Source organism: Ursus americanus, chromosome 5, assembly GCF_024610735.1.
Source record: "Ursus americanus isolate L20-20 chromosome 5, mUrsAme1.1.p, whole genome shotgun sequence".
In the NCBI taxonomy this organism is placed as follows: domain Eukaryota; kingdom Metazoa; phylum Chordata; class Mammalia; order Carnivora; family Ursidae; genus Ursus; species Ursus americanus.
This window is the reverse complement of record NC_142131.1, coordinates 57,456,934-57,484,905: the sequence shown is the minus strand read 5'-3', so window position 1 is coordinate 57,484,905 and position 27,972 is coordinate 57,456,934. Positions and strand designations below refer to the sequence as shown.

Here is a 27,972-nt window from a genome sequence, read left to right as displayed (position 1 = left end):
AAGTTCAGCTAGGCTAGTAGAGGAGTGTAGGCGCAAGATGGGGGTAGTGTAGGCTTGCAGAGCACAGTGGGGACAGAGAAGTGGGTGGATCCTTGTGTGTTTTGGAGGTGGAGTCACTAGGATTTTCTGATGGGTTGGCACTCCGTCCACACAGTTGCCCAAGCTAAGAATTACTCCCAGCGTCCCTTCTTCCCTCAGCCCCACAGCCATTTCTGAGATGGGGAGAGGAGGAAGAGCAGGCCTGGGGGAGAGGCAATCAGGGGTGCAGCTTGGGACCTGTTGAGTTTGAGAGGCCTATCAGACATACAGGTGACGATGTCAAGGAGGCTATCATGAGTGTGGAGCTGTGAGGGGCGTAGGCTGGAGATAGACCCTTGGCGTCACTGGTGTGGTAGTGGAATTTACAGCCACAGAACGGAAGGAGATGGTGGGCAGAGGGGAGGAGAGAAGAGTTTGGAGAGTAAGTTCTTAGACTGTGAAGCCCATAGGTACAGAGGGAACCGGCCAGTGGGGCTGCCTGGGAAGGTATGGACAGGAGCATATGGCATCCTGGAAGGCAGGAGGAAGGAAGGGCTTTGGAGAATGGCCAATCTGGTGGGGAGGCGGTGATGAAGCCTGCCTGGGCAGGGCAGAGAGGACAGGGTGCCGTGGGCGAAGGTGGGCCACATTTGTCCACACAGAGCCCACATAACTCTCTAGGTGTTTCGCCAAACCAGGAAATAGAGAAATGGGGTGGCAGCTTGAGAAAAACGTAGGGGTCCAGGCAGGGTTTTCTGGACATGGGAGACATTACAGCAAATTTGTAGGCTGATGTGAGTGATGCAGATGGGAGAAGTTAATGGTCCCAGGTGGAGGGGCACCGACAGGAGCCATGTCTCTGCCGGAGTTCGGGAGGTGGGACGTGGTGTACAAGGCGGGAGTGGGCCTTGAATAAGAGTGAGGGTAATTTCTTTAGGCCTGGTCCTGACTGTAAGGAATGCAGAGACAGTGGACTTGGTGGAAGGATTCCTATGGTTCTCTGACCCCCAGAAGTCTATCCCCAGACCAGACCTCTTTCCCCATCCTTCTTGTCTCCCCCTCCTGGTGTCTCCTGCCATGTGCCTCTGAGCATACTTGTCCTTTCCTGCTTAAGCACCCCACTTTTCCCCCTTCTATGGACTTCCAATGTCTCAGCCCATTCTCCCCCAGCCTCTTAGTTCTTCCTCCAGGGAGTCTGCTGGGATTACCTCAGCCCACAGAGCTCCCTCCCCAGCTGGGCTGCTGGGGCCCTGAAGGTGCAGAACCCAGACAGACCCCTGGTCACTAGGCCTCCAGGGCCCGTGGGAAGGATGCTGCCTTGTCCTACCTTGTATGCCCTTGTTGTGGAGTCCTCTGCAGCTAGGGCGCAGGCCTGTAGTTCGTGGAGAGAGAAGAGACAGAGGGCTTGGGTTCTGGAGTCTCACTCGCCTGGGTTCAAGGTCCTCACTGGTTGTATGACCCTAGGCAGCTTTTAGAAATCTCTCTGATCTCTGATTCCTCATATTAAAGTCAGGTCATAGGCTTTACCTCAGCAGCGTTTGGTGCGGGTGAAATGAGCTAAAGCAAGTAAACTGTGCCTGGCATATTATTAGCACTCAATAAATACCATCATCATCGTCTTTATTAATATGATCTTCTTTTCTACCTAGCATTTCTTCGGTGGGACCTTGGGGAAGTCACTTGACCTTTCCATGCCCGTTTCCTCTTCTGGAAACTGGGGATAGTAACAGTGTCCTCCTTAGCGGACTGCTGACTTTAATGAGCCAAAATGTGCAAGGCGTTGAGCGCAACAGCTGGCGCATAGTAGGTGGTCAGGAAGAGGAGCTCGCTGCTGGCGACAGCGATGACGGCGGTGGCAAGGCCCGCTCTGCATTTCCGTTTCCCCTGCTGAGCACCGGGGCTGCGGAAGTGGTTGCCTGGGGGTCCTGCCGCGTCTGCCGTGCTCTGGCGAAGGTGCCCCCCATCCGCATGCCCTCTCCCCCCCCCCCCCCCAGGCTCAGCTCTTCATCCTTGGCTTCTCACCCTTCCCCGTGAGCCCATTCATCTCTGGCTGTAAGGTTACAAGGCTTTGAAAATTAATTTTAAAAATTATACTCTTCTGACCCTTTAAACTTCGTTTTAAGTCCTCTTAGTGCTCTAATGAAGCCCAGGCTGTTTGAGGCATTTTGGAGACGTGGGGCTGACAGTGCCTTTGTAATTTACATAGAAACCTTGGGACACACATGGACCCAAATATGTATCTGTATCATTAAGGATAAAAATCATAATCCCCTAAGCAAGCTGTGCTAGTGAGCATCAGGTTTAATGGGGATTACGAGGAGGAATTAAAGCTGCCCAAGGGGTACACCGAGAGACTTCAAACACCTCTCGGAAAACAAATTAACGTGGCTTTCAGAAATCAGTTTCTGTGCGGCCGAGGGTTTTCCTCAGGCTTCCCTGCTTTCTTTTGAGATGTATTTTTAACACTTGTGTAAACAGTTTGGGCCCTTGATATGGGCCTTCCTGTGCTCCTTTCATTAGCTGGTGTCTTGGCAAGAATTTGGCTCATTATCTGGGCATTTTGATTTCCCTGGCTGCTGCAGCTGCTGCTGGGCCCGGCCCGGGGCCATCCTGTTTTCTTTACCGTTGCCTAGCGGTGTGGAACCCGTTGGTGTGTGGCTCGGCCTGTTTTCATATCTTTCCACGCAAACCTGGCTTCTCAGAGGTGCTTTCAATTCCCTGGAGAATGGGACCTCTGAGGCAGGGGGCAGTGGCTGAGAGGTTGGAGGCTGGACCTGCGGCAGGATCATCTGAGAAGTTGGCAGAGCCGGCTCTCGTCACCCAGGCTCCACTGGCCCCTTTGTTTATTTTCCTTGCTCCTTCCTTCAGGTCCACCTGCAGGGGAATGTGTGGTCTCTGTAGGTAGTGAGTTCCCCATCACTGGAGGTATTCAAGCAGTGTCCTGGCCTGGGGTTTTGAGGGAATCTGTGCCCAGCTGTAGAGCGGACCTGGATGGTCATTAAAATCCCTTGTGAACCTCAGATTCTGCAATTTGCTTTACAAGTGGAGTCTGGGCACGGCCTTGCTGACCTTTACAGCTACAAAGATATGCCTGATGGAAGGCACAGCGCCGGGCTCTAAACACTCACCATTAGTGACCTCTGTTCTGCTGCCCTTGCTTGAGGCCCAGGAGATGGTGCTCTCTTCTCTTGTGGAAGTTTCAGGTTCAGGCTCAGTTATAGGATTTCCTTTAGAGATTTGATTCTGTTGGGGACTCAGCACAAAAATTCCAAATTATGTCCACCTAGATTCCCTTCGGAAGCTCACTTTCTTCCTTTGTAAAACAGGAGCCATAAATAATAATAGCACGTATTAAGCACTTACTGTGTGCCGGACACTGCCTGAAGCGCTTGTTTGCTTGTAACTACTTAGATAGAGCTCTGTTATTGCCTCCACTCTACAGAGGAGGAAACTGAGGCCCATGAAGGCTGAGTAACTTAGTTAAGGCCACAACTAGTAAGTGATGAATGATAGCGTCTAATAACCAGTTCCTGGGGATCTACTGAGCCCTTCACAGGAAAGGTGCCTTGACCTACCCTGGCACAGCAGAGCTCTGGGTCTTGTCCTCCTGAGAAGGCTCAGTGATATTAGTGCCTCTCCACTTGGTCAGCGCCCTGGCCAGGCCTGGCAGGGGACAAGTAGGGAGTGTGACATTGCCTTTGCCATAGAGGGCAGAGCTCCTATAAGCCAGCCAACTGGCAGCATCTAGACTGTGCTGATGGCCGTTTGTCTTCTAGAAGTTTCCTCACCTTTGCCAATGGGCCGGCAGTTGGTGGTTAGCTCCGTAAGGCTGATTCATCCTGAGTTCACATGAAGTCATGTGCCCAGAAGCTGCTTCTGCTTCCTGCTCTTGGTGGTCAGGGACCCTTGAGGCAGGATGGAGGGAGCTTCCTTATCTCGAGAAAGGGGCTCTTGGAAAGGGAGGGAGCATGTATTTCCCTGAGTTGGAGGTGAGGGCACGGAGAGGCCCTGGCTGGAGTGGCCATGAGATCCTATTTCCCGCTGGAACTGTGTGCAAATCATCCCTTCTCCCGCCTCCCCAGCTGCCAGCTGGGGTCTTATGTCAGAGAGCCGTGGTCACCGGAAACGGGCAGATGGAAGGGAACAGGCAAGCCCTACAGGGTTTGCAGGTCTGGCTTCACCGAGGGGGTGGGATTTAGGTTGAACTTTAAGGCACCGGTGAATTTCTGACAGCAGAGAAGGGGGCGATACTGTTTCTGAGCACATCCATGGAGCATGCCCTATGCTCTTATTTCATGCCCGTGATGGCCCAGTGCTACTTTCTGCCTTTTATAGACGATGGGACAGGGAGGGGAGAGGACTTGCCAAGGTCACACAGCTGGATCTGAATTCAGGACTGAAGCATGCCCCCGCTTGCTCCCCTAGCAGTGGGGGGAAGTGTGAGCAATGGCAGGGAGGCTTGGAAGGACCTGGTGGCTTTGGGGAACAGCTGGAGGGAAGGGGTGGGAGAGGGGAGGTGGCAGGGGATGAGGCTGCGATGCTGCTGCTGATGGCTTGGTGGGGTACTGGTAAGGGTTTAACAACCAGCTCTCCTAGGAAAAAAATGGTGAAAGGAAAGGAGAAAGAAAAAGACCCTGACGTGAGGGGTTTGCAGATGTCCGTGGTGTAAATGTTTCCGCCTCGGCCAGCTTCACGTTACCAGTGTGATGGCAACGAGCACTGAGTTCTCCTGAGCCATTAGGTGTGGCACTCCCGTGGCCTCGTCTCTCTGGCTCTGGTGTTTGGGGTTTATCCAGGAGACAGTAAGAGGGGAGATGACTCTGTCAGGGCTCTTCATCAGAATGCAACTCTTGGGGTTGTCTAGCAATGGGAAAAGAGGCTGAAGGAGGGGGCCAACTCAGAGGCCAGTGCTGAGCCCTGGAGCTGGAGGGGCCGGGGCCTGGAGCAGGCAGGGTGGGGTGGGGTCCGTAGAAGGGAAGGGCCAGATCCCAGGCCTTTGGTGCAGCAAATGTCTTTTCCTCTGTCAGAAACCTCATGGGTCTTTTGCTCTAAAAATGCACGTCTCCGTGGGAGGCTTCTGGAGGCAGTGAGACCTCCGCGCCCCATCTCCCTTTCCTCCTCCGAGGTCAGGCTGGGCCGCAAGCCGTTTCACACGGGAGGGGCAGTGCCGGGCCTTCTGCACAGTCTGGTCCAGCGATCTGACCGCAGTAGCAGCAACAACAACATACGTTCCCCCAAGAAATGACCTGGGAATTTTCATTTGGGAAAAAAGATTGGTCTTGGAACTAAACCCAGTTGGGGAATTCAGGGCAGAAGGGCACATCAGAGTTTGTGCTCAGCCGTGACAGAGGCCTGCTGAGCTGCCGGGACGTCCTTGGGACCGGGGAGAGTTCCGTGAGGGCCTCCTGCCCTGACCCCATGTGGGCCAGAGGACCGAGGCCGGGGGAGTGTGGCCAGACAGACAGAGCATGGCTGGCCCAGAACCCACAGTCAAGGCTTCCTGAGGGAGGGTTGTTTTAGCTAAACTTTGAAGTGTGGGCAGCATCTGGAAGCGAAGGGGTCCCTTGGCGGTGTCTGAGGGTTTGTATGTGGCTGGCAGGCATCTGCCTCTTAGTGTCAGATCCATTCCCCGCTTGGCTCTCCCCACAAACTACAATTCCCAGGCCTCCCAACCAGAGCAACGTGTTCTGGTTAGGTTTGGTCCATGGGAGGCAGTGGCAGGAAGTTGGAGTGCGGGAGGAGGGGAGAGGAAGGGGTACTTCTTCTCCAGTCTCTGGCTTGGGTCTCCAGCAGCAGTGTCTCCTCGGTGGCTCTGATGTCACTCATCAGCCTGTCTCCTCACGGTCTGGGCTCCCTCAGCCCGAGGAGGCCCTGATGTGATTTTAGCTCCTAGTGGATAGCTCTAATTTCTGGGCTCTGGAAGCATCTCCTCCTGCTTTTCCTCTAGCCCTAGGGTTGGTGTGGGCTTTCTCTTGCTAAGGCTGATCTTCCCATTACCTCACAGTCCCCTGCTTGTCTTCCAGCTCTGTGACTAGGTCACCATGATGGCTTACTGGGCCTCGGCTGTGGGCTTTGCTTTCTTGACTGGATCCTGACTGATCTGTGGGAAGGGATGAGGGGCAGGAGAAGTCTCCTGGTGGGCAGGGTGACCCCCCTCCATCTTGCTCTTGGACCAGATGGCTAGATCTGATGCCCAGCAACCTTCCAACTTAGCCTCCACCTGCCTGGGCCCTAGACCCCCGAGGTTTCAATAACTTCCACACCTGACTCCAAGGCCCCTATCTGCCACCCCACCAGAGCTATCTGCTGGAGGCCTGGTACCTGGCTGAAGGAGAGGCCTGTTACCATGTGGTTCCTTCATTCATGGGGTCAGAGCTGGCCCCTCCAGGCACCTACACACTGACTGGCTGGCTTTCATTGTTGCCTGGCCCCCCTTGCTCACCTTGCCCTGACCTGCTTAGGTTGGCGGGACCACGGATTTCTGGCCCAGATCTCCCATTCCGTATCTCCTTGGAAGCCCTTATCTCAGTGGGAAGAAAGGGTGAGGCTGGAATTCTGTCTTGTGAAGGGGAAGCTCGTGCTGGGGTTACGCACCAGGGACAGGAGGCTCAGTTGTGGTAGACTTCCAGGCCACAGCGCGGCCACAGGCCTTCTGGGAGCAAAGCTGGGCAATCCCAGTCTAGTCCCACGTTGCGTCTCATGTGAAGGCGCAGCGGCCTGAGAGGAGCAAGGACTTCCCCAGAGTCACCCTGAACCAGTGGCAGAGCAGCTGCTGAGGCTGTGATTCCCTCCCCAGCACGTGGTGGGCCTGCCTGTTCCTTGCTGGCTTCAGGAAGCACCGTGGGTGCGCTGGGGAAGGCGGCCCTGCTGGGAGGCTGGTCTGCTGCCTGAAGACGCCTCAGCCGGGCCTGGGTGATTGTTCCCCAGAATCCTTGGAGGTCAGCAGAGGCCCATCCAGAGCCCAGGGACGCCAGGCTGCCGTTCTGCCGAGTGCGGGATACGCATGTGTGGACGCCTGCCCTGGGCGCGGCCCCGGAGATAACCCTGAGTACACACCGGAAGGCAGTGACAAGTTGTGCAAGAGCTGTGTGGCAGCCGTGATACTTGTGAGGCTTTGTACGAGACCGAGAGGGCAGCGTGGTCCTGGGAGAGGGATGACTGAGCAGTGCCGGGCTCTTGGGGGACCTGCCAAGGGAGGCCAACATGGTGGGAACACCACGGAGGCAGCAGGCAGTCTACGAAGTCCTTTGGGGAGTGCCCTCTGCTCAGGTCGTTGACCTGCTATGCATATGCCCTGTCCCCTCCCAAACCACCCCCAGCTCTGAGGCTGCCCTATCCGGACACAGGCCTCTGCAGGCTGGTGAGCTCCCTGAGAGCTTTGGCACGCTCAGCTGCTCTGGGCAGCAGACCTGGTTTGCACACACTTGAACTTGTGGCCTGCCCCTAGAGACAGGCCAAGCAAGGAGTTCAGTGGCTGGTCCCATCTGAGTGGGAGATAGTGTATGTTTATGAGAGATGCCTGGGGAGGTTGCCTCCTCATCCCAGAAGGCCTTTAACGATTGGCCTGCCTGGGCTCTAGTCTGTGAGAATAGGGAGCCATGGAAGGTTTGGGAGCAGGTAGGTGATGATGCCAGACATGTGCTTCAGGAAGGTGGGGAGGGAGCGGAGGCAAAGTGTGCAGGAACCTCACCAGGGTGGGGCAGGCCAGGGTGAGGCCGCGCAGGGTCTAACACAGGCAAGGGAGAGGGCTGGTTCAGGGCGGTGGCCGCGGAGGGGGGCAGCCTCAGTGGGTCTCTCTTAGCTGGTCAAGGTCTGAGGAGGCGCCGCTTTCCCCGCTGTAGGAGGGCTGGACTCAGGATCACAGAGTGGCTTGAGAGCAGCCGGCCACGTGCTAACTGGCTCCTTGGGCAAGTGACTTAATAAGCTGTGACGTTATTAAATTATTAAGTAAACCGGGACCCAGCTCTGAGCCTCAGTTAGCTCATCTGCTAATGGGGAGTGATCCACCCTTCCTAGCCTTGTCGTGAGGACTGGATGACGCCTTTGCCTCTCACCGTGGCTCTGGCTTGGATGAGGCAGGAATCAGCCTGTCCTTTCTACCTGCTGAGGTCACCGGGGGGTCACAGCTGGAGACTCCCCACCCTCACCCATGCGGCTGGGCCCCAGGGCGGCTCCCCCTCGGCCTTCTGCCTGGGGAGCAGGCGGGGAAGATTTGCCGTCGAGTGGGTAGCTTGACCTGGCTGCTTACACTCGTCTCACCGAAATCCCCTTCCTTGTAATGGCTGTAACTGTTAAGCAGTTATCTCAGAGAAAGGCTTTTCAGTAACGAGATGGGGGGGAAAATGGAGCCAATTAACAGGACTATGTTTCAGGGAAGGCCGTGGGTTCTCCGCCATCAAGAACGGGGCTAGATTTGTAGGGGACAGGGACCAGCCCCTCTTCCTCCAGGGACTCCTGCCTCCTTTCTGGGGTCCTCGAGCTGAAAATCAGGGCCTGCTTGTGGGCATGCTGGGGGCCCTGGCAACATGGATGAGGACAGAAGCCTTCCCGAAGTCAGACGAGGTGGAACCAAGTCTTGGGGGCCCCTGGAAGGGGTGCCGCCTCCCTGGATGGGTGGGTGGTGCTGCCACTGGCTGATGAACAGTTCCCAGGCCTGTGCTTCCCCCCGACGCCACACGCTGGGCTGACCTGTGTGCTGCCGCCCGCTTTGTGGGGTTGCCCGGCCTTTGTCTCCATGGGGTCCTGGCTTCAGCCTCACCCCTGAGCAGTGAGCAGAGATGACGGACACAGAGCAATGCCCTCGGCAAACAGGGCACTCCCTCCTTCTCTTGGAGACCGTCTGGGCAGGAGGCTATCTTTCCCCGGGTGGAGGCCCTGCGTGTGCATGTGCGTGTACGCGTGTGCACGTGGGGAGTGTGAGAGGGTAAGGGGCTGGCCGTCGGGTCCCCCCGGACAGCAGTCCAAGCTGTGCTTGTCTTGATGGTGCCTCTGAGAGATTCTGTGAGAGCTGCTTCCTCTAGCATGCCGAAGGACAGGCTGAGGAGGGATACTCCTCCCCGGACAGTGTCTGCCCTGAAGAATGTCTTCAGCATCTGAAGAGACTGTGGGGTGATGCAAGGTCTGCATGAGAGAGAGGCTTGTTTTTATTTGAGGCTGAGGCCCCAGGGAAGCTCGGTCTTAGGAGGATCCTTCACGACCCGTGGCTGTGCTGGGGGCTTGTGTACAGGCAGAGTGGACCAGCTGACTCTGGTGTCTGACCTCAGGGGTGGCTGGTCTTGGCACCCGCCCCAGGGATGGGTGTCCATTCAGGAGGGGCATTTGGGCAGGGTGCCAGGGTCTGGTCCCATTGCAGAAAGCCTCCCCTTGCAGGCAGCCCCCCAGTGGTGCGGCCCAGGACCTTGAGATCCCCAGGAAAACAGAGTCCCGGTGTGCTTGTCCATATTGCCAGGGGAAACAAAACCCAAACTGGAGAGAGTGGACATAATGTTCTCAAGGGTAAGTTTTTCTCTCATAAATTTTTAATTAAACCTTTGGCACCCATGATGTCTTCATCCCTGAACAGCCCTTGCAGATGCCAAAATTATGGAACCATTTCGAAACGTGCAAACCCAGTGAGCTGATACGAAGTTCCACGGGGGCACTGCTGACATGGCAACCGTAGCAGTTCCCTGGTGACACCAGAGTTGCATTTTCAGCGGGGACGATCATGCCTGGTCCGTGGGCTGGAATTCAGCGTGTCCGTGCTCTGCCACACTCCCCAGGCAGGGGGTAGGTGGTTGGCGACATGTACCCAGGCCCTTGAATAGGCCAGGAGATCAGTGTCTTAATTCTCAAACATGTGCATTTCTATTTGGATGAAAGTTCTTTAGAACTCATATGAGCTTATCTATATCCTCTTGGTATCCACCTTGTAACCCAGTACTGCGGAATCATTTAAAAAATGCTTCGCATGTCTTTGTGATGGTGTTGGTGTATTCGATGGCTCCTGTTTGCTCCAAGGGAAGGCCAAATATGGCCACAGTCCACCTTACAGAAGAAGTTTAGTTTGGTTGCATCTGTTTCGATGGAAGGGAGGGCGGGACGAAGCATGCACCAGTGGGCCGTGCCAGAGTTCGTGGCCCCCGTGGGCCTCTGTCACAGTCACACGGCAAACGGATCCCAGCTTGACATGTGCCAACTTGCTGGGGATTGTTGACACTCACTGTACTGGGAAATAAATGAGGAAGAAATTTCTGGAATGAGGATGAGTGGTTAAGAGTTTATTTAGGGCAGATTTTAGTACCACCATAAGGCTAACGTGGCTTCAAGGGGACGGGACAGTGCCGCAAAGTGACCGCGCGGTCCCTCGTTAACATGGGCGCTGCAGGCTCGTGGGCAGCACCGTGGCTCGTGCGAAGCTGGTTAGCCTTGCGAACAAGGCCTTGAAGTCATCGACGCCACTTTGTTTGCACACAGCTGTTTGCAGACATTCGCTCTCTGCGTTCATATTAATGAAACCAAAAGACAGAAATAGAACTGGCCCAAGCTAGCATCTTTCTATCATTAAACCCACTCTTGGCAATTTGACTTCGGCAAATTGCACATCATCTGATTTCCTTGGTAGCTTTGTTTGTATTTGATTTCCAAATTTGCTTTGACTTTTTATGTATTCAGGAGTGATAAATAGGACATTCTGGTGCTGCCGGTGTCAGGCAGGGCCCCTTGCTGAATGTGGGGGTGTGTGTGACATACGTGGCCCGTGCCTCCGCGAGTCCACGCTGGCTGCTGTGGTCACCATGGTTGGGAGCCTCGTGGGTCCAGGCCTGCAGCTGAGATGGGTGAGGGGGGACACAGCCCTGGCCCAAGGCTCTGGGCAGTGGGCCCTCAGGAAGTAGGGGCTGACACTGAGACGCAGTCGCACTGTGGTCCCCACTTAGAGGCTCTCACTTCTGCCCTGTGGTTCCAGGATCCAGCAGCTCCTCTGCCCTCTTGTCCCCTCCCCACATACAGATGTGTGAGGACGCTCTGCATGTGGCTTGGCATCCCAGAAATGTGAGCTGGTGCTGTTGGAGATGGACCCCTGGCACCCGCCTTGGTTTTCCTGAGCGAGGCCTTCTGTTCTCACAGGTAGAGCACTGGCCGTGGGGTTCAGCGTCTGGGGAGAAGGGAGGCAGCCGGCCCTGCTTGGTGGCCTGGAAGCCTGGAGGGAGCTGATGGGAAACATCTGAGCCAGTGGCTCTGTGCACTCAGAAAATAAATCCTGGCTTCCGAAGAAGCTGCAGAAAATTGATTTTTCGCAGCTTCAGTGGTCATCCTGAAGGATTTGGTGGGCGGAAACTGGGTCCATTCCTCATCTCTGTGCTCTGTGCTTCCGGCTCAGGTGTGGGACGGGCTTCTCTCAGAGGCAGGGAGGCCTGGGTCAGCCCCCGTCCCCTCTTCCTGGATCTCTCACCATCCTGTGCAAATGGGAAGGGGTGGAGGGCCCATCTTCCTCAGCTTGCCCTCGGCGTCCAGCTGTTTCTCGCCTGTTGCTTGCCTTTTGGGCCTGCTGCCGTGGACGTGAAAGGTGTGTGTGTTCACGCAGCTGAGCGGGGATCAAGGCATTTGTACATGGGTGTAGCTGTGGGTCTTTGGTGTCTGGGGCAGTGTGGGACAGTGGCAGGTGGGTGTCTTGGGGAGCTCAGGCTCTCTGTGTCTGGTTAGTCCCTCAGGGCGTCCTGCTCTTGGCTTCTAGGGTCTGATCTGGCCATCCCCATGAGCACCAGGCCGGCCAGGGGCAGGCCTTATCTGGAGAGAAGGATCCTCTTTTGGTACCTTCCCCTGCGTGTGTGGAGCAAGCACTTCGCCCGGAGCCCGAGGGAGCCAAAGATTCCCACAGCCAGGGAGGGAGCTGCAGCTAGGGCCTCATGGTTCCCGGAGCTCCTGTTGGCTTTGGATGATCTTGTGGAAACCTTGGCTGGGGTGTTGGGAGGCACAGCCATGATCTCTTGGCCCAGCAGCCAGCACAAGGAGTGGCTTAGCCTTCTAGAGGCATGCCGTGTGGGCTACTACATCCGTCCCCTGGCCAAGAGTTCAGGGCGTGGAGGACGGGGCTCTGTCCCGGCTCCGCCCAGCAGTGAGCCACCCCGGCCACGTCTCTGCGTCTCTCTGGCCCCCGGCCTGCTCCTCGGCCAGCAGGAGGGACTAACCACTGCCTTGCTGGGCTGCTGGGAATATCCCCAGAGACCGCATGGGACCTAAAATGCCCACCCTTGGCCCAGGCGTGGAGGGGGACATCGGGTTCAGAGTCCGGCCCTCTGTTGAGGTCTCCACTTGCTGTCACTGAGGTTTGGGATCGGGGAACAGATCACCCTTCCTGGTGGTCTCTGCTGGGGTGGCGTAGCCATGCCTTCACCCCGGAGCAGCGATGGCTCGCATCCCTCGCATGTTTCCATCTTTCCGGACTTACTGGAAGGAACCCTAAGAGCACGCACTGCCAAAAATATCAAATTCGTCAGGGGGTGTTGATGCTAAAACCCCTGAAAAGTGGCAAGCATTTCTGCATTCCTTGATCCTTGTTTGTAGTGGCATGTGCGAGGTGCCCACGCCTGGCAGCCCTGGTGCTTGAGCTCGGGGTTGTGGTGGGGTCATGAGTTGGGAGGAGGAGGTGGGAAGATGAAGGGAGCACGGGGAGTTGATCAAGATAGAAAAGAAAGATACTTCCTTTAGGTAGAAAGTGAAATGGGAGGGGCGCCTGGGTGGCATAGTGGTTAAGCGTCTGCCTTCGGCTCAGGGCGTGATCCCGGCGTTATGGGATCGAGCCCCACATCAGGCTCCTCTGCTATGAGCCTGCTTCTTCCTCTCCCACTCCCCCTGCTTGTGTTCCCTCTCTCGCTGGCTGTCTCTATCTCTGTCGAATAAATAAATAAAATCTTTAAAAAAAAAAAGAAAGTGAAATGGGAGCCCAGCTGAAAATAATGATATGGCACGTGACGACGTAATGGAGATTATTATTTTCCCCCAACTTTGGCCTGGTCAGGGCTTCTCTGCACTGGCACTTCATGTATATTACCTGTTAATATCATCATGTTACCAATAATCATAATTCTTAGGAAGTGGCTAATTTTTACCAGCCCTTTATATACAGACACTGCAAAGTACTAAGCACTGTATCTATTATCGCATGTAATTATGTCAAGAACCCAATGGGTACTAATTATTTCCATGTCAAAGTGAGGGAAAAAGAAGCTCAGAGGTTGAATATCTTGTCCAAGATGCACCGAGGCAAAGCGGGGGAGCCAGCAGCTTGGGGCCAGAACGCAGGCAGACCTGGGTTTACCCCAGGGATACCACTCGCTGGGTGCTCGGTTGTGCTTGGATGTGGCGGAGAAGCAAGAGCGTGAACGCGTGCACTGGAAAGATGGCACAATGCGGGGGGGCGCGATGGTCTGGGTGGTGGGCAAGGCAAAGCTCTGGAGCTGGACTGCGTGAGTCTGAATGCCCATATTACTGTCTGCCAGCTGGAGTGGGAGGGAATCCCGTGCCTCAGTTTCCTAGCTGTGCCTGTCCCCAGGGTTGTTAGGAGTTTCAAACAGAGCCCTAGATGGGTGCTGTTAGTATGTGTGGATGGTTGCTCTGTCTCTGTGAGCCTGGCACATTCTCCCAGGTCCACCCCTGGGGCGTGTTCCATGGGTTAGAACAGTGAGACTGTCAGGGGATAGATGCCCGATAAATATTCTCTGCGTGAGGGACTGGAATTTACCAAGTGGCTTGGAGGTCTCCTGCGCTAATTAGTCTTCTCTTAAAAGGATCCTCCCCATAGTCTCCCCTTGCCTGAGACCAACCCCCAAGTGGGGCTGAACTTGTTTCTCATCCACATTGGCCAGAGCGAGTTCCCTTGGTTGGCTTGGTGGGGTGGTCATGGTCCTGGTGGACCCCAGGGCCCGCGGGAGGCATAGGCCTCTTAGAGAGGCGAGGGCAGACACCAGTTCTCTCACCGGCGGGGTTGGGGATCAGGGAGGCTGGCCGTTCTCTGAAGAGCAGGGGCTCCTCCGTGTGGGTATGTGAGCTCTGGAGCCCGAGGCCCCCCCGACCCCACCGGAGCCTCATGGGGCTGCTGGCAGAGAGCTGGGCTGTCCAGTGCAGCAGGCTGCCGAACCTGTCAAGGTTAACAGATAGGCCTTGGCCCTCCCCTAGGAAGCCATTCCACTTCTCCCCTGACTCAGGCCCCATTGTTTCAAAGCATGTGGTATAAACTACTAACCACTGGGGAATTGCTTGAATTAACAAACTCGTTTTTCCCGAGACCTGAGGTTGAACTTGAGTGAGGAGTTCCGGGCTTTTTCCAGAAATCCAATAGATCATGAGAACTCATGTTACACCATGTTTTCAACCTTGATCAAATGCACATTTGGCGCGGTGGGGCCTTCTCCACGCCTGCACGCTTCCAGCTGCACCCGATTGCTCAGAACCGTGGCAGAGCAGGGTAGTAGCTGGCACCGGACCGGGCTTCGGGGGAGCCGGCCTTCTGCCTGGGTTGGAAGGCGCTTCAGGACGGTTCCTCTCTTCTTTCTTCTTCCCGAAACTCATGCCTCTCCCACACCTACCCTTCGGAGTACCATTACTAAGAGGAGGTATAAAGGTTTCGCCAGAACTATGCTGGGCTCTGCACTGACTCATGGGCCCAAGCTTAGTTCTCTCGTGTGTCTTGTTGCTGCCTGTGAGGACGTGCTGGGCCTGCCTTCCTCCACCAGAATGCCTGGCCCAGGGGTCACCACAGATCCAAAAGGTCAAGAGGAGTTGAACTCTCTCCCCCTACGAGCCCCACCCACACAGCCACGTCTGGGCCTGAGCCTCCAGCAGGAGCTCAGTGGAGGTCCAGAGATGGCTCTGTGTCTTAGAGGGAGGGAGGCTGGGAGCTCCCCAGGGACAAGGGTTTCCTGTGTGGTGTAGGCTGAAAACCACACGGAACATTAGATGTCAGGGTGTGGGGAAGGTGAGGCTCAAGGAACAGTTCTACAAGAAGGATGGGCCTCCTGGAAGAGGTGGGGTTGCATCTGGAGGCCCGAGAAAGGAGAGCAGGTTTTACCAGACTGATATGGACCTTCCCCAAAAAATAGCATTTCTCCCCAAACCCTGTCCTCTGCCACCTGGATACCAGGATTCAGGTTTTCTTGAGACAAGGGGTATGTGACCCAAACCAGTGGTTCCTAACCTGGCCCAGCATCCTGACACCTGAGACCTTTGTAACACTGTAGCTGCCAGTCTCACCCCAGACCATCCCAGTCAGTAGCCTTGGGTGGGGTCTAGATGTCTGCATTTTTAAAGCACCCCAGGGGGTTACAGTGCTGGGCCCCATTCCGGAGACTTCTGCTACGCTCAGCCCACATCATTCCCTGCTGGTGGCTGTTTGGGGTTCAAGGCCATCAGTGGAGAGACCTTTGATGGAATCTCCATGAGTTTCAGTGTATCTGTGGCCCCAAAGCAAACCCCCAACTGAGCTTAGGCTGTAGGAAGCAGGCTCTGCATCACATGGATCAGGCTCTGGGCCCCAGGGGTGGGGGATGGTGGCTCAGCATCTCCCCCCCCCCCCCCGCCCGCTGCCGGCCTCTCTTGACATGACGGGGAAGGTCTCTCACCCTCTTCTCTGCCCTCCTGCCTTCTGTCTTCTCAGCCTGGGGAGAGCCACAGGCTTCCAGTTGGGGAAAATGTTAAGATTTTTCAGCTCTCTCTGCTGCTGCATGCTGTGGCTTTCCCAGGATTTCTTGCTCCTGAGTTCCAGGGCAGGGAATCAGATGGGCCTGGCTCCTAGGTCAGAGGTAGCCCTGTGGATTGTTGCCTCGGGAGCAGGTGGGAGGGCAGACAGTCCAAAATGTGGCTGTCGTGGGGCCACGGGTGGGGCAGGCAGGTCATGGCCTTGACCAGCACAGCGAGTCTCTGTGTGTTGAGGGCAAATCTTTCAGGAAACAGAAGTTTGGCAGAAGCATCTCTACCAGGGAGAGCTGGGTAGATAGTCCTGGTCTCCCCCATGCAGGCAGGACAACTGAAGGTTAGAAAGGGTACCCCACTTGGATACTGACAAGCTGGAGTTGTCTTCTTCATTTCCAGTGTCAAGGGGTTAGAGTCTCCAGAGGGACACAGAGAGGGTCCTGGGCCTTCTCATGGCCACAGGCATGGCTCTTTCCGTTGGAGTTGTAGCTGGCTGGGGGTCCCTTGGCTGCCTTGGTCATCTTCTTGTGTTGGGAAACTCATGACCTAATTTCTTTATCTGAGCTCCCCTGTGACATTGAATAAGAAGCGTTGTGTGAACTTCTCTGGGGAGAGGGTCCATACCTTTCCTAGATTCTCTCGGGGATCCCTGGACTCAGTCATGTGAAAAATCAGAGCTTCCTAGAACTTTTTATTAGTTAAGCTAGTTTCTTATGTCTTTTAGTGGGAGCTGTAAAGCAAATGACCTTGCTTTGTTCTTTTTTTTTTCTTTAGATTTTATTTATTTATTTGACAGAGAGAGAGAGACAGCCAGCGAGAGAGGGAACACAGGGGGAGTGGGAGAGGAAGAAGCAGGCTCCCAGCGGAGGAGCCTGACGTGGGGCTTGATCCCAGAACACCAGGATCACGCCCTGAGCAGAAGGCAGACGCTTAACGACTGAGCCACCCAGGCGCCCCGACCTTGCTTTGTTCCACCAGAGGAGCTCAGAGTTGCCCTCAGCGTCTTTGTCTTCCCTGGTTACTCTCCTGGAGGCTGCCATTACCACAGGCACGCTCTTGGAAGGTTGTCACCCAGGAGACGGTGTGCAGGCTGAGTGCATAGGGGCTGAGTTTATGTGTTGTGTGTGTGTTTCCTTCGGCTGGGTCGGTGCCTGGGTTGGAAGAGCACTTAGATTTGGGTCCAGGACCATTTTTTTTTTTAACCTTCTTCTGCCATTTTTCCAGAAGAGCTGCCCTGGGCCCAGGGGGCTGTGTGTGCTTTCTGGGGTGCATGCCCATAGCGATAAAGAAACTCCTTCAGTTCTGTGCTGCTTTGGGGGCCATCATGGCTCCAGGCAGCATAGGTCCATGACCAGAGTGTTCCCCTCTTGGCTTCCTGTCTAGTGCAGGGCCACATCTCCTGGCTGGAGGGGGTTTTCTTAGAAGATCGGAGCGAGCAGTGAATGCCGCTGCAGCCTCTCCCGAGCACGAGGGATGAGTCACGCATGTGCCAGGAAGGTTCTGACAGAGACAAGCCAATGCCCCTGCTGGGAAGGCCGGAGATCATTCATTGGGCGAGGGTGTGGGTGCTGTCACCTTCCTGAAGACTGTGCTTCACGTGGACGTGTGTGGACTGTTTATGAAGCTAATAAGGCGACGTTTACATTGCTATAAAAATTCCATTAGCTAAGTTTCTCTAGAGACTGTGGGATCTAATCGGCAGGTGTCGCGGAGGGAGCTGGAAATCCACAGGACCTTTGGAGACACGAGCCTCAGTGAATGAGAGGGTAGCTGAATGAATGCGTGAGGTGTGTGAGAGTGAGAGCATGCTGTCGTTGGGCCAAGCATTTGTCCTGTAAGGCTTGTGAACAACAGTTAGGCTATTTTTAGAGGAGTCTTCAGTAAACAGCCATTTATTTTGACTGCCAAGTGGCACAGTCAAAATTCTCTATGGTAACAAGACAGCTTTGTTATTTTTGAAGATCAAAGTGTTTTAAAATACCATTCCCTATTTTTAAATCAACTGTTCAGACAGCATTTTTGTTTTTGCTCTTTGGCTAAAGACTTCACCAGATTGAGAATCAGTAAGGAGTTGACCTTTTCCTGGTGCTACATTCTAAGCCTGAGCTTAGGATCGTCTCTGCAGCCAGTCTGGGCCCTTGGGCCCATCTGCAAATGGGCCAGCTCTACTGGGTCCCTCTCCTGCCATGCAAAGGTCAGCCAAGTCCCTGAGCCAGAGACAGGCACCAGGTTTGTTTGAAGCGGGGTCTCTGCTGCTCCTCCTCGATCACGGTGAAGTTTGGTGACTCAAAAACCTCCTGGTCCAAAAGCGTTCCCTGATGGCCTCACGCTCCCAGGCCCCCTGAAGATCATTTACCCTATGCTTGATGGGGCTAACCCCTGGGAATAATCAAATTGTGCGTTCCCAGGAGCCAGCCATGGACCTCTCTTTCTGGGGGCCTTTTTCCAACCCATTGCTGGACAGGTAGAAAATACTCACTGATTGAGTATCTGATCGCATTGTCCCAAACAGCCCACTGTGAGGTGGTGGGAAGCCATAAAAGGACACCTTCGATCCTGGGAGGCAGGTGCCGTCGGAAAAACAGAAACTTCAGAACTAGAAGATCCTGAATTTGAATCCTGGCTCTTCCACTCACTGACTGTACGAGCTTGGTTAAGGGACAGGACTCTTCTGAGCCCCAATTTGCTTACCTATGGAATGGGGATGATAATAGGCACATCTCATGGGTTGTTTTGAGGGCTTTATAAAAATAATGATCGTGAAGTTGTCCTGCTCAGCGTAGATATGTGAGCGCAAGCTTAGAACAGCTGGATTTGAATCCTGGCACTACCACTCCCTGCTACTCAGAGAGACCAAGTGACTTGCAGGTTTCCTCCATAAATGGTGTGCTGTCACCTCCCTCCTAGTGATGACCCAGGTCCCATGCCCGGGGCTGAGCCTGTCGGTGGTGGTGATCGTGTGATTGGTCCTCTCTGCCTGCCAGTTGGGCCAGCCAGCAGAGGGTAGATCGCCCCCCCACTCCACGGGCTGTGGGTGCTGCCTGGCTCCTGTCCATACGTCGGGGCTGCAGTGACTTCACAATCATCCTCCTAGTCCGGGTTTGGGGAATTGGGAGCAGCAAGGCTGGACCAAGTTCCCCCTTCCCCGGCAGGCCCAGGAGCCCACCCTGCCTCTTGATTGCTAGCAGGCCTCAGGACTGGCCAGGCTGTGGCGCCCCGCCCAGCCCTGACCTTGGCGGTGTTGGGGGGGGGCACCCGAGCCCCCGTCGTGCCCTGCTTGTCATCCACAGCCCCGTCAGGGCCGGCTCGTCGCGCCCAGGGGCTGCCCCAAGTTCCTCGGAGTCCCCAGCCGAGCACACTGAGTTATGTAATGCTGCTGAGCCAACATTTACGAGTCGCAGCCAATTTGCTGGCCTCGAGTTACACTGTGCAGATGCTCTGCGTTACGGTTGGCTTTTGTCTCGGAGGCCGTAAGCAGATAGCATAACTCCGCTTACCATTAGACGTTCCGCAAATCATCTGGGCTCGAGCGTGCCGCAGCCAGACAGTTCATTTATGCTGCGAATGGTATGATTTGTAAAGTAATAAATTTCCCGTCTCTCTGCCAGCAATAAAGTACAGCAAGCAGCGAAGCCAAAGCCCTCCAAAAATACACTGGCTCCCAGTGAGACCTGGAAGAGAGTTCTGTCAGATTCTGTCTCTCTCTGTTCCTGCCTTCATTGGATTCTGGGAAATCAGGTTTGGGCCATAAATCCCCTCTACCGTCTGGGTGACTCTGGGCCCCGGCACGGACTTGTTATTAGCCTGTGTAATTGGCCCCTACCATGACACATTTGTCACTTCCTGGGCCACTACAGGAGGCTGGAGTGCTGGAGAGCCCCTCCCTCTCGGTGCCCTCGGGGCAGGGACGAGGCTGCTGGGCCTGGACAGTTAGTGGCACACAGTCATGGCCGGGGGCGGGTGGGTGCTGGTGGGAGCTTCTTTCAGCCTCCCGGCAGAGTGTGTGAGGGCCTTGTGTCACCCACTGTGCAGGGGTCTCACTGTAAAGGTGGCTGCTCTGAGTAGAAGGTCAAGGACAGAGTTGGAATGAGTCTTAGGATCTCTGGATACCCCTTTCCTCCACAGCGACTGTCTCGCTGTGTTTCCTTTGGGCTGAGTTTCCATGCTGGCCTTGGTGGCCCCGGAAGGGACGGTCTCCTTCAGTCAGGGTAGCTCTTGCCGCCACCTGCAGACACCCTGGGCGTTCATGGAGTTCTTGGTCTTGTGTTGGGTGGGGGTGTATATGGCACCCCTCCTGGGGGTGCACAGGAAGGGTCTGAGTGAGGAGAGTTTGCTGTGGATAAAGTCGCTTCCCGAAGTCAGAGGCCAGTCTTGGAGGTGGGTAGTGGAAGTGTGGGAACGAGGCCCGGCTGAGCCTCAGGGATGCCACTACCCCAAGGTTAGCCACCAAAGCCTTTCTGGTTTTGTCATCTACACCACAGCCCTTCCACCAATGGGCCTATCCCTTTATCTCCTTCCCACCTGAGTCACGCCTCGTGGCACTCACACCCTGCATTGCATGTTGACCGTGTGGCCTTTGCCTCTCTGAGGCTGAGTTTATCCTGGGGGGGGGGTGTCATGAGGATTCAGGAGATGATTCTGTACACAGGTTTCAGCCAATGCTGACCACCAGTCAGATTCCACACCTGCATTGGGTTCCTCCATCCCACCTTCCCATGTGTGAAGCCCCCCTCCCCCGCCCCCCCCCCCCCCCCCCCGCCCTGAGCTGGGCAGTCAGGGCATGGCCTCTGCTCTGGAGGTGGCAGCTTGGAACGTGGTGTTTCCAGCCTGAGACTGAAGACGGCAGGTCTGAGAGAGAAGTCTGTTGGGAAGTAGGGGGGTCCAGCATGAGCATCAAGGGGAAGGCTCCTTGGACCTTGCTGTGGGGGAGAGTGGATAAGCATTGTTGTGAACAGTCATGCGGAGGAGGCTGCTGACCCCTTGGAGAGGGGTGAGGGCTGTAGGCAGAGAACGTGGTCAGGTCCTACAGGCCCGAAGACAGAGAAGAAAGGCTGCAGGGGAAGAAATGCTGCTACATTGGCTGGGAAGGAGGACCTGAAGCTGGTGCTGAGGCTCCAGGGGAGGCAGGAGGCCCAGGCGGGAGACCCAGGACAGGGCTGCTCTCCAGCCAGAGCTGCGGGGCTGCTGACACACTGCCCCAGGGACCAAGCCCGGTGCCGATTCCAGGTTGTCTGGACACAGCCAGAAGGGTCAATAGGGATTGGTGAAGGGCCAGTAGTGGTTTCAGTAGGATGTTCCAGATCACTCCTCTCCTTCCAGAGAAATGGCAGACCCTCGCTGAGCAGGTGTGATGTGCCAGGCACAGTGTGGGGGACTTGGTCTATTAGTGCATACACATGTTAGTATATGTATATATTCTGCAGTCCTTACAGCAGCTCTGTGAGTAGGCATTAGAATAGGGAAACTGAGGCTGCGCACATTTTCACAGGTAGGAGAGAAATAGGAACAGCGCCCTGGTCACTTCAGAAACTTGCACTAGACCGTGAGCTCTGTGAGGGCAGAGCCCTGGCCAGCCCTGCTCCCTGCGGGTGGCCCAGTGTACAGCCAGGTGCCTGGCACCCAGCAGGACTGCATGCGTGAGCCCGTGAGCACGCCCGTGGGCCAGGTCTGCGTAGTTCTGGGGCTGGGGTCTCTGGGGCTCCACCTGGAGGCTCTCTCTGCCCCGTGGCCGCCCTCGGGCCTTGCCCGTGGGAGGACCTCGGGTTGACAGCACTTTCGCCCCAACTCTTCAGACCCTTTAGGTCCTGAAGAAACTTTTGAGTCACGTGTTTTCCTTGGGTTTTGATGATTTGTGATTCATGTTTGTGAGGAAGGCAAAAGAGTGACTCATGCTGATTTAATAAGCCTACGAATATTTTCAAGAAGCGGCCGAGAAATCGCCGGCTGGCAGCCCACTCCCCCATGGCTGCCAGCACCAAGTGCTCAGAAATCAGCAAGTTAAACAAGTCTGCAGAAAATTCAATCTCCCCAGCATTATTTTCCTTATTTGAGCTAATAGCACGAGGCGCCTTTCTTTTGGCACCGTGAGGTGCACCAGGGGGCCTGTGGAGAAGGAAAGCACATGCTTGACGTTCAGCAAGTTCCTGAAAGTTCGATGGGTGATAAGAGGTCCTGGGACCTCCCAGAGTTTAGCTTGTGCCCTTGGAACCCGCCAGCTGAGCCTCCTGGGGAGGCAGGCCTGTGCCCCGGCACCGAAATGCTGCAGTAACACGAGTGAGGCCCGTTTTCCACAGAGTAATGAGAACAAGGCTGACGGCAGCCGCGCTGGCCTCTCCGGGCCGTGTCGGGACTAACACACCTCGGTCAGGCCCGCTGAGCTCAGGTTACTTGTGATAAACAAGTGACGGTGAAAGGTGGTGGCCCAGACGAGCAGGCCAAGGTGACACGGTGTGTGGCATATCATCCCTGACATCTAGAAGGTTTGGACGCGGAGGTTAATCCTGGCGCTTGTGCCTCTGCTGCAGAGCGTGGGCTGGGGAGAAGCTCTCGAGGTGCAGCCGGTCAGCATCTCTGCAAGGGTCTGGTTACCACTGGCGGCCTGTCCTTTGGGAGCTCTGAATCCTTTCTGAAGCTCCTGCAGCCCAACGGAGGATGTGGGGTGGATAGGCCTTGGGAATGGGGACCCCATTCAGATGGAAGAGACTTCCTAGATCTTGGCTGCTTTCCGTGAGTTCTTTAGTGTTCCCTCCCCATGTCACTGAGCCCCTCGTGGTTAGTTGAGCTCAGAGCGGAGTCTGGCCAGAGGAACAAGGGCTCTGCCTTCCCGAGTCTGTTACTTTGTTAGGGTGCAGCCTCTCCTCCCCTGCTGTCCTCCCTCCTTGCGTTGATCCATGCATCCGTCCATCCACAAAGTATCGATCGAATGTGATCGTGTATGTAAAGCGTTCAGCATCGCGTGTGGCTCAGTCACTGTGTTAGCTAGGCAGAGCGGGCGAGCGATGGTACTAACTGCTGGACGTACCCGGTGAGAGCTGGTATCATCAGGCAGTCTGGCCTTACCTCTCCCTGCAGACGGGCCTGCTGAGGCCCAGAGAGATACAGAGACAGACTAAGGGGGGGGGGGGGTGGCGGGTCTTACAGTGAGCATGTGCCTGAGCCAAACCTAGGACCCAGGGCTGCTTCCGCTGTGGCATGTGGCCGTCATGCTGAGATGGGTGGTCTGAGAACACTTCCTGGAATGGGTGGGTCTGAGATGAGCCCTGGAATGAGACCAGCAGCGGGAAGAGGGGTGAGCGCATGACGGTCCGGAAGGTGCTGCCAGCAGAGAAGGGCCTGGGAAGCGAGAGGGGGACCAACAGTCAACTCGGTAGCCTTGTTTGAGGTGTCCTGAGAAGGCTTCATTGTCTCCAGCTCATTCTCTCTGTCACCAGCAGCAGATGCTTCTTTCTAGCACATGCAAAGCAGACATGGATAGCGGCTCTGGCACTCAAAGCGTGGTCTGCTTGCCTGACTCTCCGAGCCTGCTGCACAGGGACCCGTGGGTCCAAGCTGGATGCCACAGGCCAGGAGTGGATGTCAACTGCATCTCCTTAGGGAGACGAACCCCCTTCAGTCATCGTTCACTATTAACCCCTTGCATTTGTTTCCTAGGGCTGCTGTAACAAGTAACCACAAACCTGGCAGCTTAGAACAACAGAAATGTATTCTTTCCCAGTCCTGGGGCCAGGAGTTCAAAATCCAGGTGTTGGCAGGGTGGGTTCCTGCCGGAGCCTCTGAGGGAGTATCTGTTCCACGCCTCCCTTGTACTTTCTGGTGGCTGCTGGCAGCCCTGGGCTGTCCTCGGCTCACAGCTCCTGTTCCTGCCTCCCCCTCCACGCCGCCTTCCCTTCCTCTGTCTGTATCTCCTCTTCTTATAAAGACACTTGTCATTGGATTTAGGGCCCACCAATTAATCCGGGATTGATTGATTTTATTTTCTTTCTTTCTTTCTTTCTTTCTTTCTTTCTTTCTTTCTTTCTTTCTTTCTTTCTTTCTTTCTTTCTTTCTTTCCTTCCTTCCTTCCTTCCTTCCTTCCTTCCTTCCTTCCTTCCTTCTTTTCTTTTCTTTTCTTTTCTTTCTTCTTTTTCTTTCTTTTCTTTCTCCTTCCTTCCTTCCTTCCTTTTTTAAAAGATTTTATTTATGTATTTGAGAGAGAAAGAGAGACAGCATAAGTGAGAAGGGCAGAGGGGGAGAGAGAGAGAGAGAATCTCAGTCAGACTGTGTGCTGAGCACGGAGCCCGACATGGGGGGCTTGATCTCACGACCCTGAGATCATGCCCTGAGCTGAAATCAAGTGTCAGATGCTTAACCCACTGAACGACCCAGGCGCCTCCAGGATTTTTTCTTAATTACATCTGCAAAGACCCTTTCTCCAAAGAAGTTCACAGTCACAGATTTCAGGTGGACATGTTGCGGAGGGCCACTGTTTCATCCAGTGTGCCTGTAGAGCGGTATGAGAGTGTGGCCTGAGAGAAGGTCCCAGAGTAACTTGTGATGGGCTAAGGAGATAAATCTGGTGGAGATACTGCGTTGGGGGCACTAGGAACATTCCCAGAAGTGTTTGGGGCTTGGGTATAGATTTTTTTTTCCCGAGACTGAAGACTCGGGGCCCAGCTTAGAAGTGATGATTGAGGGCGTATGAGCATTCACTGGGCCTGGAGACAGAGCCCACCATGTTGGAGGATGGACCACTGTGACCACAGGCTGCTCCTGGAATGGTCCAGACCAGTGCTGTCCAGTAGAACTTTCTGCGGTGATAGAAATGTTCTTTAGTATCTGAGCCGTCCGGCATGGTGCCTGTTTGTATCTGCTGAGATTTTGAAAAGAGCTAGTGCAACTGAACCCCTCAGTTTTTACTTCTATTTAATTCTATTTAATTTTAATTAATTTAAACTTAAGTAGGCCTCTGTGGCTGGTGGCTGCTGTGTTTGCCAGCACAGCTCCAAAGTGCCTCGATCTGACCCTTTCTCCCAGTCTGTTCTTCATTTCACTATCAAAAATAAATTTCATCATAAAGAGCTTAAATTGCTCTTTTGCTTTTTTATGTGTGTAATGCTTAAAGTTTTAACTCTTGGCTGGGAGACGGGGGCCAGATGGAGTTGACTTGTTTTAGACCTAATACAAGAAAGTGTGGCTTACTCTCTGAGTACAATGGAAAGGAGAAGCGTTTGACTGTGGACACTCCCGTGGGTGATAGTTGCCTGGTAGTTAAGCTGAAGGAGCAGCGAGAGAGGCCACAATAAAATCTGTCCTCCCTGGCAGTGAGGATGTTGTCTGGCAAGGTTTTTCAGAGCCAGAAGGAAGGGGTGAGAGCCCATGTTTGGGCGTCTGTGAGTTGGAGGCTCTTTGCTCTTTTCCATGGCTTCTGGAGAGCCATAGATAAAGTTTAGATCTCACAGAGCTCTTTCCCCCAAATCACTCCTTGTTTTCCTGCTTCCCCAGATGGATACTGTATACTGTCTTGCCTTAGAATAAGGATATTTATTTTTGCACACTGTTTAGACATGATCTTAAGCAACACTTTATTTACACGTTTGCATGTTTTTGACCCTTCTGGATGAAAAATCAAGTGTTTTCCTGCAAGCAGAAAATCTCAGAGGAGGAGGCTCGGGGCGATGGGGTCCACGTCAGCCAGACGTCCGCGGGCTCTCAGCTCATCTTTCCCCTTTCTCCTTGCTTCTTTGTGGCGTGTGCTGACCCGAGGCGGTGGCTCCGGGGCGGGGAGTCAGTCCGTTTGCCTGCCCCTGTGCCCTTGCTCCTCGGGAGCCTGCGAGTCGAGGCTGGAAGTCCCAGGCCAGCACAGCCGAAGGTTCAGGAAGGCAGGCACATGAGCCTGTTTTCGGTGGGGCGCTGTGGCAGGAGAGCGCTGAGGGTCATGCTCACAAGGCGCTGGGTGCACGTAAGACACAAATGCGGGATTTAGAGGCGAGGAGGCTGATGAGTGTTGCTAGGCAACCTTTCCTCTGGGTCTGCTGGTAACCTAATCTCTGGGAGCAGCCTGGTAGGAGGGCCTCCTCGGGACAGAGCTCAACTTCTGCTGCTGTGCCCGCCCGGCCTGCCTCTGGGAGGTTGGGGGAAAGGTCGGCAGAGCCCCGTCCATGTGGTAGCTGCCCGGATGAATGATGCATCCAAGGATTCTGTATTTGTTCTGTGCTCTTTGTCTTACATTTATGTCTACCTTGCCTTATACAAAAGAGGATCTGAGGTGCTTTCAGAAACACAGATATGGCAGCAGGATAAACGTGAAATTAGGGGGAGAAGCTGAGCGAAGGGAGAAGAAGGGTGAGGACAGGGGGGTGACTGGTCAGGCAGCAAGTACTTAGTGAGTATGGGCCACGCGTCTGGCTGTGTAGGTATAGCAGTAAGCACAACAGCCGTGGGGGCTCCTGCCCTCTTGGAGCTGACAGTGTTAGGGAGAGGTGTTTGTGTTTGGTTTTGTTTTTTAAAAAGCCACAGTTCCGGTGGCTCTTATGAGCTGTAGGCTACCAATTAGCCTCGGAGCCTCCTTACTGTGCCGAACAAGGGGGGACACGGTGATGAGGGGCTGGGGATATTCTCAGTGTGGCTTTGGTTACAGTGGAGCAATAGTAATGAACTTCATCCTCCTGTTCTGGACATGCACCCCATGGCACGGGCCCCTTCCAGCCCTGCGCAGAGATCCCCCCTGCCCCCCCGCCACGTCCCTACAGCCTCATTTCAGGTGCCAGCCTCCTGGCTGGGTTCACAGAGTCAGCCCAGATGTCCTGGACACCTGCCCATAGTGAAGGGCTTGAGCACCTGGGGCCCAGTGACTTCTAGAGCTCCCCATCCGTCCTCCCCTGCCATGTCTTAGGCTGTCCCCTCCCTGTAGAATGCCTTCATCTCTGTTATTGTGACTCACCTGTTTAGGGCTCTGCGTAGTTTTTACTGTCCCCCCTACTGGCAGCAGGTCATTTGGTGCTCGCAGCAACACCTGTGAGCCAGCCGTGGTTTTAGTCTGCTTAGGAGGAAAGGAAGCAGAAGCAGAGAGGGCTAGGCGGTTGAGGTCCCACAGCTTTGTGACTCTAAACCCTGTCTTGGGCTTTCGCCGACTTAGTATTCGTTCTCATGCTTTCTATAGCAAGAGCTGGCTTGCTGCTAGACCCTGCAGGAGCCTAATCCGTCAGCCCCTGGTATCTCTTTGGGAGGCACACAGCACTTCATCAACCCCTTGCATTAGGATGGGGTCTCCCTTCATTCCATGGAGAGGTGTGTTGGGCAGATATTGGCATCTGGGAATCCATCCTCCCAAGGCAGCCATTTTGTTTACCTTTTTGTTTGTTTTTTCATTCATTCATTCATTCATTCATTCATTCATTCATTCAGAAAATATTTCTTAAACATGCCAGGTACTTTTAACCACTCATCATCCTTGCCTACAAGAAGCCCAAAGTTCATCTGAGGGAGAAGCATCAATATATGTGAGGTTAGGGGCAGAATGAGAAAGGTAGGAAGGAGTATGACTTAGTATAAGTGCTAATCATTAGGCTAAATTTGTCCTGACTGTACAACCAGGTCATGTGTTCTGGTCCCAGAGTTCCCCTCATCCTCTGCACCTTCCATACGGCTCTTTCTATTTGGGCAAAGTTCACTGTAATGAGCAAGGGTTCAGAATGCAACACACTCTGCAGAAGTTAGCCATATAGAAACATAAAGGGCCTCACCTCCCTTGTTCTTGGATGCATACTTCTATTAATGCAATCTTTGCTCATAGCAACCTAGTGTTATAAGACAGAGCCTATGACAGGTAAGCTTGCAATACCAGCCTCTTGTACAAGCAGTACCTTCCCAAGTGCTTAGAGCTATGGGGCCCTCTTCTTCCTCAGGAATGCCAAGGCAATCTTTCTTACTGATGAGAGGGCAAGTTCCTTGTGTGTCCCCCATTAATCAGCGTGACTCACTCTCAGTGTACACAGCAGTGCTCTGGGGTGGATTTCAATGTTTTGATCTCTCTTTAAAGAAAGCAACCACAGCTATTCCACTTATGAATTCTGAAATACCCTTTTGTAGCCATCAGGGTGAGGGGTGATTGTTACTGTTCCATGTATCTTCTTGAGATAGAGACCTGCATAAGTAAAACCATACTTCTGTTTTCCAAGATCCAAGGTACCAATCCCGGGGACTGTCAGGCGGGATCAGGGGGCAGCACTTGGGTAACATTCTCAGACTTGGTAAGTGGCTGGCCTGCTGATAGAGGAGATTAAGGGGCTTTTGATCTCCTGGCCCCTAATG

At 54.5% G+C, this 27,972-nt stretch overlaps 1 long non-coding RNA gene across 1 annotated transcript in view; it reads left to right on the top strand.

The window, feature by feature from the left end:
- The window catches only part of LOC148110122 (uncharacterized), a 251,291-nt gene that overhangs the window by 137,815 nt on the left and 85,504 nt on the right, over positions 1 to 27,972 (top strand). The gene's annotated exons all lie outside the window — the stretch shown is intronic.